The following is a 12,428-nucleotide window of genomic DNA, read 5'->3' as shown; positions in this document are numbered from 1 at the left end:
CCCCTGTTCTCGCTCCTCATCTTCAAGGTCTCGTTGAGTAAGAAACCCTTCCCTTTCTTCAAAGCATTCCTTTCAAGAAGGCCTGCTCTGGCTCAGCACTGCTCTTCCAGCACCCTGTTCCTCATGCCCGAAAATCAGGACTGTTTGCATTTCAGATTCCAGGGTTGGCATGGTGGTGATGAAGCTCTTAATGCATTTTTCAGTTTGTTTGTCGGTTTGTTTGTTTGTCTTATAATTAAGATTAGTTCGTATCGTGTGCAGACATTCTTCTCATTCATTAAGAGAGATGTAATTGGCGGTGCAGGCATGGAATGTCCTCACGTCCCCCAATGTAGGACCTGTTGGCGTCTTCAGAGGCCAGGAGCCGAGGCAGCCTCCCCTGGCTGGTGAGGTACCTGTTGCCATGACTCTTGGCCGAGGTCTGTTCCCAGGAGCCAGATCATCTTCACACTCCAAACGTTCCGGCCTCCCTCCCCCATGGCGTCGGTGAAAATGGTCAAGGTGACTTCGTATGAAGCAGCTACTACGCTACCTCATGGATGCTGCCGATGGCATAGACTTTTTCTCTAAGGGGAGATGTTAGTATTACCCTTGGGATCTCAGAATAATTTCTTTTTCCTTCACAAAGTAAGGATGGCCTCTAGTCTTGATCTCCTAAACAAGAGTATAGCTTAAGGAAACTGCTCAGTGTTTAGACTTAGGTAACAGGAAGATATTTAAGAGGTAGAAAACAAGCATCATGCCCATGAGGAAATGATGAACTAGGTGGGACCAAGACAACGTATGAGTGTCAAGTGAACATTGCATATGGCATTCTCGACACTCCGGGCGGGAGGGAGCACCTGAAGAGCCCTCTGGGCCAGGGGTCAGCAAATTTTTTCTGGAAAAGGTTAGACAATAAGTATTTTCAGTTTTGCAGGCCGCATGGTCTTTGTTGCAACTAGTCAACTCGCTATTTTAGTGCAAAAACAACTATGGACAATAATGCGTTTGATTGCGTTCCAATAAAACTTTATTTATAAAAACAGGTGGTGGGCCAGATTTGGCCCATGGGCCATAGATTGTTGACGCCTGTTCTAGACCAAACTTCACCCAATGCAGAAACCTCTTTTGCAGCACCCAGACCATTCTATATTTGCACAGCTCTGATACCTGGAGGTTTTCCTCAGACAAAGCGATACACAGTGTCTCTCTGAAACTCCCACCGCCATCTCTGACCTGGACCATGGCAGTAGCCTCCTGACTAGTCCTGGGCTTACCTTTTTCCCTTTCTATAATCTATTCTCTCTGCCCGGCAGCCACTTAAAAAAATCCTTGTAAAATATAAGTCAAATTATGTCATTCTTTAGCTGAGGGACCTTTGACCGGAGCCCATAACCTTTAGAATAAATCAAGATGCCTTACCTTGGCCCATAAGGCCCTTTCATACCTGGTTCATGATTGTGTCTCCAAATGTAGGTCCTAGTACTCACTGATCTGTGGCCACACTAGCCTCTTGATGCTCTCAAATATGTGCATGCATTTCCACCCCAGGGCCTTTGCACATGGTTTCTGCCTGGAACTTCTTCCCCCACCTGCAGGGCTTGCTCCCTCCTTCATTCAAGTCTCTGCTCAAATGTCACCATCATCAGAGCAGCCTTCGCCCACTGCTTTATTGGTCATGTTTATGCTTTTTTTTTTTTTTAAACCCCTGTTCTATTTTATTTCAGAGCACCTAGCACTACCTAACATTTTATTATAAATATGTGTGTGTGAGCCCTTTTATATTTGCTCCCTCACTGCATGCCAGGTTTACATAAGTAGGAATTGATGTGCCTTGCTCATTACTATATCCCCAATGCTTGCACCAATGACTGGTATATAGCAGGTACTCACTAAATATTTGTCAAATACATGATGAATGTAGCTGTGCCCTCTGCAGTTTCTAAAAATACATATGACCCACATTTACACACGAAGGCAAGCTCTACATCCCCCTAAACCTCCTGGTGTCCGTGGAGATGTGGCTTTCACATCTGTGACACTTGGCATTATTCCCTGAGGCCGATCTCGCTTCCAAGTATTGACCGTGGCTCTTGCCTGCCCTTGCCCATCAGATGACACACACCTGCCCCTGGCCACGCTGGGGTCCACCCTCCCAGGTCCAGTTTGACTTTGGGGGACCGTTGTTCCCTGACTTTGGCCCAGGAGCTTGTGAGAGGGAATCAAACCTGGTGTGCGGATGTTTGAAAACCCTCCTGGGCGCTCAGCATCTGAACCCCGTCTTGTGCTTGAGGAAACCCCCCCCTTGTGAGCCAGAGCCCTCTCTCCATCCCAGAATCTGAACGGTCCATGCATTCACTTTCCCACCCTCCTTAGGGCGGGAGAGTGGTGACAGGGTCTGCTTTTCCCAGTCGGATAGGCTATTGCCGGCCTTCGCAGCAGAACCCAGCGAGGCTCAGGAGCACCCACGGCCCCAAATCCACGCAGGTGACACGGTGACAAGGCAGCCATGACAACCTGCCTCAGAGGCAGCAAAGGCAGAGATCCTGGCGCGCACAGCTCTTCACTTGACTCACGGCCCGATTTACCTGTGTGCTATGTTTATTATTTATTGTTCTAGATCAGTGGTTCTCAACCTTCCTAATGCCGCGACCCTTTAATACAGTTCTTCATGTTGTGGTGACCCCCAACCATAAAATTATTTTCATTGCTACTTCATAACTGTGATGTTGCTACTGTTATGCATCATCATGTAAATATCTGATATGCAGGATGTATTTTCATTGTTACAAATTGAACATAATTAAAGCATAGTGATTAATCACAAAAACAATATGTAATTATATATGTGTTTTCCGATGGTCTTAGGCAACCCCTGTGAAAGGGTCGTTCAACTCCCAAAGGGGTCGCGACCCACAGGTTGAGAACCGCTGTTCACGCCATTGGGGCAGGGAGCCTTTCTTTTGTTCCCTGTGTGTCCCAAGCATCTAGAGCAGCGCCTGGCACATGGCAGGAACTCAGTGAATATTCATGAATGAGCGCATGCTGAGGTGGCATTCTTTAATCTATCAGATTGACAAAAACAGATCAGTCTGATAACGCAAGGTTTATCACCGAAGGCCAGGAAATAAACATTTACATATTGGTGGTGAGATTGTAAACGGCCTCAGACATCTTTTAGATCTCAAATGTAATACCGTTCCACCTCCAGGAATTTATCCTACATACGTTCACCAAGATCTTACTTCAAAGAAGTTCACTGCAGCATCATTTGCAACAGCAAAACATGGAAAATAACCTAAATGCCAATCAATAGGGTGCTGGCTCAATACGTTATTATACATTCAAAGAGGAGAGCTATGTGCATTGACATGGAAAGGCTTTCAAGACTCAGAAAAGTCTGATATAAATAGGACCTCGTACTAGTTTGCAAAGACTTTAATTTAAAAAATTCAGAAGGGTATGAACCAGAAACTTTTGCAGTGGCTGCTCTGGGGAGCAGGGGAGGTTGAGATGGGCAGGAAGAGGGAGATTGTTGCTTTTTTACTTTATGCCCTGCTATGCTACTTGACTTTTTTTGTATGCATGTACTACTCGTATTTTTAAAAACAAAGAAAATTGAGACATTGTTTTTGCTAATAAGTAGGCATAGTGTTTTGGTTTTGTTTATTCTTTTTAAAATATATATATATATATTTTTGACTTCAGAGAGGAAAGGAAAGGGAGAGAGAGATAGAAACATCAATGATGAGAGAGAATCATTGATTGGCTGCCTCCTGCATGCCCTACACTGGGGACTGAGCCCGCAACCTGGGCATGTGCCCTGACGGAAATCCAACCCTGACCTCCTAGTTCCTAGGTCAACGCTCAACCACTGAGCCACACCGACTGGCTGTTTATTCTTTTTTAATGATAATGTTGTCAAGTGGACACCCCTACATTACTAGAGGTGTTGTAAATTGTTACAGTTCTTGTGGGCAGTGTTTGATTATATATAACAAAAGCCTTAAAATATTTACATCTTTTAACTTTTTTTTTTCTTGTAATATTTTTTAGATATCTAACTTGAGGAAATCTGTCCCACCTATCAAAAGAGCTTTATACATAAAGGTATCAATCAAATTATTATTTTAAATGTCCCCAAATTGGAAAGAACTTAAATATTCAATACTATATTAAAATGCATCCGTAAGAAGTCAACATCTAATTAAAGTGATATTTACAGATTTTGTTACACAACAAACATGTTTAAGGTATAATGCTAAGAGAAAAAAATAGATCCACTATCAGACACAATGTACGGAATGATTACAACCATATTAACAGTTATTCCTAGAAAAAATACTAATGACATAAATGTTATTAGTGGGTGGCAGAACTCTTTCCTACCCTAGTTTTCTATATTTTCCAAGTTTCCTATAACGAGTGTTTATTATTCATAGTGGGAAACATAACTATTTTATAAAGCGAGAAGTGAGCCACATTTGGTATGATTTGTTCCTAGTCTACCTATTCTGATATTAAATTAATCTACCAATTTAATTTCTAAGTTCCGGGCTCGCTTACCATTTCTGAAAACTGCCTACAGCATTTTGCCAGGATCAGTCATCAAACCTGTCAATTTGTATTATTCAAAGACACTGGTACCCAGGGCTGACCCTAATGAGATGCCTTCTTCTTCCAGCCTTGCTTCCTGCTAAGCTGAGAGAGCTGCGCCGGGGGAGGCTGAGGAGTTAGCAGGGAGAAGAAGGATCTAGCTGACGGGGAGTCTTGGAACTAGTCTAAGGAGTGGTGTTGGCTGGTCAAGCATCATTTATTGAGTACCTGGTCTCTTCCAGATTTAGTGCTGAGCGCTTAATGCACAGTGCCTTGCAGAGTGGTTAAGAGCCAGACTCATGCCTGGCTTGAATCCCAGCTCTGCTCCATCATCCGATCCTCCCAACATTCACAATTTACATATGAAGAAAGCTGACACCCTTAGAGGTCACGTTTCCCAAGGCCCCTACCTAATGAATGGTAGAGAGAGTTCAAGTTCAAGCCCACGCCTGCCCGATGCAGAAGCTCATGTTCTTCCCACGGCTCAGAAGAGCATTGTGGTTAAGAGCGGAGATCGGACGTTGAGGCCATGAAGTCATTGGTCCACACTTTCTGGTGATGAGATCTTGAGCAAGTTGCTTAACCCTCTCAGGAGTCGTTTCCAAATCTCAAAATAGTAGAACCAGCTCCTAGCACTATTGTGCGTGTCCAGCAGCACCTATACCTGGTGCCCAGGAAGCGGCCGCATAGGTTAGTTATGTTGATTATGCCCCTGAGTTGCTGAGGCCGGGAAGGACGTAATGGAAAGGATGTTTGCGGACACTCTCCCTGGCAGCTGGGTAGAAGCGTTTGGGTAAAGGTAGGGAAGGGCTGTTGTAATAACCGCGATGTGAAAGAGTGAGAACTTGACCCTGGCAGCTGGCTTTGGCAGGCGTGCGGGAGACGAAAGAAAACAGTGGGCTCGCAGGAGCGCGAGGAGGAATTGCGAAGGGGGCTGCTGGAAGCTTCGAGCGATACATCTTCTATGTCTTCCATTTTTATCCTACTCTATTCCATAAATTACACGTCTCTTTAGAGCAACATCTATTTCACCAAACATCTTAAACTTTGTACTTGGAAGCTCTATTCAGTACGTGTCGGTAACGACCATGATTTCTTTGTCAACTTTATTTCATGACCCGGGCCTTGAATTTTTCATTGATGTTACTGCTAAAATGAATAGGAATTGGAGATATTTTCTAATCTGACTGGAGAAAGGGGCGATCTCTGCTAATTCAGTCAAGACTTTAATATGCGCCAAATATCGTTATAACAACCATCAACCAGAAAGCCATGTCTGTCGAATGGAATCTCGTCATAACAAAAACTCTGTTAGACACACTCTTCTTAGTCAGTACGTGTTTTGGGTTTTTTCCCCTCCCAAGCCAGGGAAAATCCTGCCAGCGACTTGTTAAGAATTGATGGCTAAAAGCCTTTTGTCCCAAACGTATGCTGGCCTCGACCCCACTTCCTCCTCGAAGGGCAGGCATCATTTCATGGAAGTTTAGAGGCGACAGCAGTTTAGGTATCTGAGGGAAAAGTGAGGGGTACAGATTGTTTTCACTGAAGCAACACAAACGAATTGTGAAAGGCTTGGCTTAAAGCAAGTTGTTTCCGTCTAACATGTAAACTCTCAAAATGAATCGGCTAATAAGGCCTCCTCAGTAAGTCGACATACGCAATACATGATCTGGTGCCTTTAGTGTGAAAAATGATTGTTACCTAGCCTGGGGAGGTGGGGGGTGAAGGGGAGAGATAGAAAACATGCGAGGAAACGCTTGAAATAGCGAATCTGTTGTAACCACATCGACAAAGCCCAGTTATTAAGGGGCGCCTTATGAGAGACTGACTATACAAAAGCACGGCGGCCAGCCCACATATAAAAATAGCACTCGGACCCACAGCCAGCCCTGGCTGATTGCCCCGTCTCTACAGTAAACAAGCTGGGGAGCCAGCCAGCTATAGATCAGCCTTGCAGGAAGCCGGTGACTATCTCTGCTAACAACCCAGGAAGGTGAATAACGACTTCGGTAACCATCAGCCCCAAGGGGCCAGGACTTGATAATAACTGACAGCTCCCCTACATTTGTCTCCTGCTTCCAACTTGGGGCCAGCCAGAGAAAGGCCAATATGCCCCCTAAGCAAGCGCCCAGGAGGCGCCCTGTAGGCAGCCCGCCTGCAGCTTCCCCAGGACAACAGCCTCCAGCCAGGCCCCGAAGCCTCCTTTTCTCCCAAAATAGAGCTTCCCCACTGCTCCGCCCCCTCTGGTCTCTGCCAAGACGCTCCGTGGTGGCTGACTCCCTGGTTACCGTAGACTCAGAAGAAACGGCCTTTGCTTTTCTCATCTGGTTGGTCTTCATTTAATCCCACCCCTGAGAACAGAGAAATAATGGGAAGACTCAGGTTTTAATAGTATCAACAATAGAAGCGATGTTGCCTTTGATATCAGTAGCAGTTGTGGATGCTATAGACAAAGCTACAGGCTTCTATGTCCAAATGATTGTGAGCACAGAGCAGGGTAGGTGCAGGGGGGTGGAGGGGGTGTAAGCAAGGAGTGGGGGATTTGGATAAAACATAGCCATGTGGGGCCTGGCCAGTGTGGCTCAGTGGTTGAGCATTGACCTATGAACCAGGCAGGAGGTCACGGTTTGATTCCCGGTCAAGGGCACATGCTGGGGTTGTAGGCTCGACCCCCAGTGCGGGGCCTGCAGGAGGCAGCCGATCAATGATCCTCCCTCATCAATGATGATTCTATCTCTCTCTCTCTCTCCCTTCCTCTCTGAAATCAATACAAATATTAAAAAAGTAGCCACGTGGGAAGAGGTATCGAATACACCATTTCCCTTCGCAACCACATTTCTCTTTCTCCCCCGAGAACCAGCTGCAGGTGCATCACTGTGAGTGACAAAAGGACCATGACCGTGGACCATTCCCTTCGCTCCCTCCTCCCTCTCTTGCTTGCAGTTCCCGTGTTGCTTCTCTTCTTCCACCAGCTTGATAGGAGCCTTTTCCTTAGAACAAATAGGCGTCTGTATGATCACAGAAGTTCCCTGGGCCTCGTGCAAAATGAAAGCATGAGGCGCCGGGTTCAAATTTATTAAGAATTTCTAGACAGCAACGGCAGGGGGCTACACCCTCCTGAATGCAGGGCCCTGTGTGACCACTCGGGTCGCCACCCCTGAGGCCAGCCCCGCCGGGCCCAACAGTAAACACATTCTAGGAAACATTTGCCCCTCCCTCTCCTTCATTTTCTCTCTGCTTTACTAAGGGGACAACGGCTGGAAAATGAGCAGGACTTTTGTCCTGAGCTTCCTCTACCCACAGTGAACCCAGGTTGCATTTGGGAGGCTCCCAGAAAGGAAGGAGTGTGTCCCTCCCCTCACCCTCACCCCCCAGTCGTCATACCTGCACTTTGTCAGCTCCCAGATCCCAAAACCCCTGGGACCGCCCAGGGGGCTGTTCCAGGAGGCTGGGAGGCCAATGAGTTCTTTTTTCAGAAAAAGCAGAAATCTGTCAGTGACAGATAAAAGTTAGATACTGGAAGTTTGTAAACTGGGTTAAATGAATCATTAGATAGCCTGTTATTTGTTTAAAGTAATAAGAACACACGCTGAATAGCAAGTGGCCATGACTGTTTATCCATCGCATTCGTTCTTTCGCGAACAGTGCATTGCAGCTGTTATCATGTTCCACAGAGAAGGGACCGTGGGAAGCATTGCAGACAAAAAGGACATTCTTTTCCTGTTTTTACTCTAAAGGGGCAGCTTCTTTTTTTTTTTTAATCCTCACCTAAGGATATGGTTTTATTTTATTGGTTTAGAGAGAGAGAGAGAGAGAAGCATTGATGTGAGAGAAACACCTACCAGTTGCTTCCTGCATCCCCCCAACGGGGGATCAATCCTTCAACCTTTTGATGTATTGGATGGCGCTCCAACCAACTGAGCCACCCGGCTAGGGCGGCCATTTTTTTTTTTTTAATTAAAAAAAACACACACACACATGTGGTCCCATGGTTTCAAAATACTTGTCTTCAGTGACCGAGACTAGATGATTCTTCTATCAGACAAAAACTCCATTAGTCATCGTCCTCTGGAAAATGGATTGGCATCAAGCTTAGGGTGGGGAATTTCACAGAAGACCCGCAAGCTTTCAGAACGGGGTTTGACAGGACTGCATTCTACAAAACGGAACTAAAAGGTGATGTCCAATTACCCAACCGAACGCAAGCACCCTTGAACTGCAGCCCGGCCGGCGTGGCTCAGTGGTTGGCGGTCGACCTATGAGCCAGGAGGTTTCAACCTGACTTTTCTACCATCGCAGACCTTGGGATCCATGAGGTTTGTGATCGAAGGAAGTAGGGAGCCTCTTTGCACTTACTTTGTTTTTGTGTAGGCCCTCAGGCCTGCAGAGGCCAAACACTCACAGGACAAGTCGCAGAGTCTGGTTATGCTTTCCTTCAGGCACCTGCTCACACCTTCCTTCAGAACCAAGTTCAAGTCTCCTGCAAGACACTTCCATACACCGGTATAGAGAAAAGGGCAAGGATGTGCTGACAGCCTTATGACCTGGACTAAAACCACAGTCTGTCTGAGCCTCAATTTTCTCATCTAGGAAGCGGGGAAGCAATAGGCCTGTTGGAAGGATTCAACCAGATACATGAAGGGCCTGGCGTATGCTGGGTAGTCATAGGAGTCAGTTGCCTTTCCGGTCTCTCCCCGCCCCTAAATGTAGGTCTGAGATCATCATAATATGGCCCTTCACGTCAGCCAGGCTCTGACTTAGCATCCCCTGGACACTGTTACACAATCCCACCTTTTCTTAGATGTCCTTCTCTGTCTACCATCCCTGGCTCTCCTCACCTACCTAAATCCTACTCTTCCTTGAGGATTCATCTCAGGTCTCCCTAATTCTCTGCAGCCTCCTAAGACCATCGCCTCAGGCATACCCGAAGCACTGCGTGGGTCCCTGTCATCCACTCTGCCACTGTCATTAAACTTTTCACGCTCGCCTTCCCTCCCCAAAGGTGCTGCGAACTGCTTGGGGGCCAGGACGGGCCCTTCTTCCCCTTGGGTCCCCTGCAGAGATGATTACAGTGTGACACCCACGACAAGTGCTCGATAATTACACGCTGAGTGTGTGAATGAGGGCTGCCTCCTATTGCATTTTGTTAAATTATACGTGTAAGCCTGGAGCTTGAGATGCAAGAAAATGACACCATTTCTCCTCCTAATGCAGATTGCTTTTTAAAATATGATCTGTCTAACTATTTTTTTGTTTACATATGGCATTTCTCCTCCAATCTTTCAATACACCACTTAAAATGTGACCGGAAGAGACGTATCGAAGTGTGTGTGTGCTTGAAACGGAAGGGAAAAAGGCACCGGCGATGACTAATGTCTTCAATTTATAGGAGATCCAGTTGGGAGCGGACCGTGCTTTTTCAGAAGGTTGCATAACCGCTAGCAAAAACCTTTCCTGTTTGGGAGGGAAGTGGCCCTTCATGAAATGAGGGAAGATGTAAAAATCCAAGGCACAGCTTTCCTTGACACACATCTTACCCTACATGCAGAAGGCACTCAAGTGTTTGTCGAATTGCATGGTCTCTCCTCGTAGAATGTTTGATGGTGGACAGAAAGCAGATTGGAACAGTCTCCATGAAAACGCTTCGTTTTAGTTCTCGACATGGAGTCCTTGTAGCTACGGTAGGAATTGCCAACTATTGAGTATTAGCATCACGAGTGATTAAAGGAGGCCCTGGCCGGGGAGCTCAGTTGGTTAGAGCATCATCCCGATAGGTCAAGGTTGCAGGTTTGATCCCCAGTCAGGGCACATACAAGAATTAGCAAATGAATTCATAAATAAGTGGAACAATAAGTCAATGTCTGTCTGTCTGTCTGTCTGTCTGTCTGTCTGTCTCTCTCTCTCTCTCTCAATTTTTTAAAAATGGTGATCAAAGGAAATGAGTGAACGATGACATGCATTTCTACTGCCACTATTCTGGACTAAATACTCAGAATATGAAATAAATGTTGCCCACTTCCTAACACTTGTCACAGCCCTTCCAAGGTAGAATAATGAGGAATAGTCCTCTAAAGCCGTGGTTGGCAAACTGCGGCTCGCGAGCCACATGCGGCTCTTTGGCCCCTTGAGTGTGGCTCTTCCTAAGCCTTAGGAGTACCCTAATTAAGTTAATAACAAGGTACCTGCCTATATAGTTTAAGTTTAAAAAATTTGGCTCTCAAAAGAAATTTCAATCATTGTACTGTTGATATTTGGCTCTGTTGACTAATGAGTTTGCCGACCACTGCTCTAAAGGAATCATGACTCCTGGAACTCCATTTAACTGGCTGACTACAGTTCATGTGCCAGGACGTACAACCCAAAGGTGGATCATAGGTGACATTGGCGAATAGCTCAAGTTTATACTGTACGTTGGCTGTCTTTCCTGCTCTCATACATGAGGATGTAAAATCTGGGAGAGACCAAGCTGCTGTATGAGTCTAACTTAAGAAGGAACTGAACACATTCTCCTTAAAATACACAAAAATAGCACTCTTTAAAATTTAATAACTATAACGTCATCAGTCCAATGGAAAAGTTAAAATCCTGGGTGTGCAACAATTCAAATTTTTTATTTTTAAGTTTGCAAAAACAAAAAAAGTTAAAGAACATCTAACTGTGTTATCTAAGTCAGCCTAATAAGAAGAGATTTTAAATTCTAAACTCTTCCTCTGCTTCTGATCTCAAGGATTTGTGTTGCTCTGATGTAGATGTGAGACTTAAGATCTATAAAGCAGCATTTTGAATCGATCATCAGGAGCACAAAATGGTTTTCAAGGACAGGAATGCGTCCTGACATTTTAATTACAGGCTCAGTGGAAAGTTCAGTAGTCGAATGGGAGCCTCGAAAATTATTATTGTGTTGTCCTTATAAATTAATGACTGTAAAAGAAATCAGTTTGAGTGGTAGTGGTGAATGAATTACAGAGAAAAACTTATGGAACTGCTTTCCATTTCCTGATGTACTGAGTATATTCATCATAATTTGCTTGATTAAAAACACTCCAACAGTGGGAAAGTGCAGACGTACATTTTTTAATGGATTATATAAATATAAAGCAGCTCTTGCTTAGCAATTTGGAAGAGTCTTATCCTAATGCTATTTGTAATATCAAAAAACTGAAGCAATCTAAGGGTTTAACAAAACGGGGATGAGGAAGTAAATTATAGAATATTCAATGAGTGGCTGATGCAATTATTAACAATTATAAATGCAAAGATTATCTCACAAATTAAAAATATAAATGATGCAAGGTTTTAGACATTTTATAGATGCAAACATTTACGAATGCTATGACTATAAGCATGTAAAAATATGCACAAGAGAAAATAATGACACTGGGAGATAGGGGAGGCTAGGGGACTGTCTAGGGCGGGGGGATAAAATGGACACATATGTATTACCCTTTGTAATACTTTAAGCAATAAATAAAAAAAAAATTAAAAAAAAGAGAAAATAATGAGCGAGAATGTGCAGAAATGATTGTAGAATGTATGTTGTGGTGGTGAAGTTATAGATTTTTCTCTTTTTTTTTCAAATCTCATGGATTTTCAAATTCTATTTTTAAAGAACTATTATATGCTGGGTTAAGTTCATTAGATTGAACTGTATGAAATTGCCAATTTTTAATCATTTTTGAAAACTTACAAAAATTGCAATACATGATTGAACCTAATAATGCATTATCATTGCCCAACTAAAAAGGAATCCTCTTTGGAATTAAAGTTACTAATTCCCATTCTAAAGTGTTATTTAAGCTTGAGAATAGAGTCTTTTTGAAAAATTTTAATGAAATCAATCATTTGAAAAT

Source organism: Myotis daubentonii, chromosome 18 (genome assembly GCF_963259705.1).
Source record: "Myotis daubentonii chromosome 18, mMyoDau2.1, whole genome shotgun sequence".
Taxonomy (NCBI): Eukaryota; Metazoa; Chordata; class Mammalia; order Chiroptera; family Vespertilionidae; genus Myotis; species Myotis daubentonii.
The sequence above is the reverse complement of the archived record's forward strand: the minus strand, read 5'-3'. Positions refer to the sequence as shown.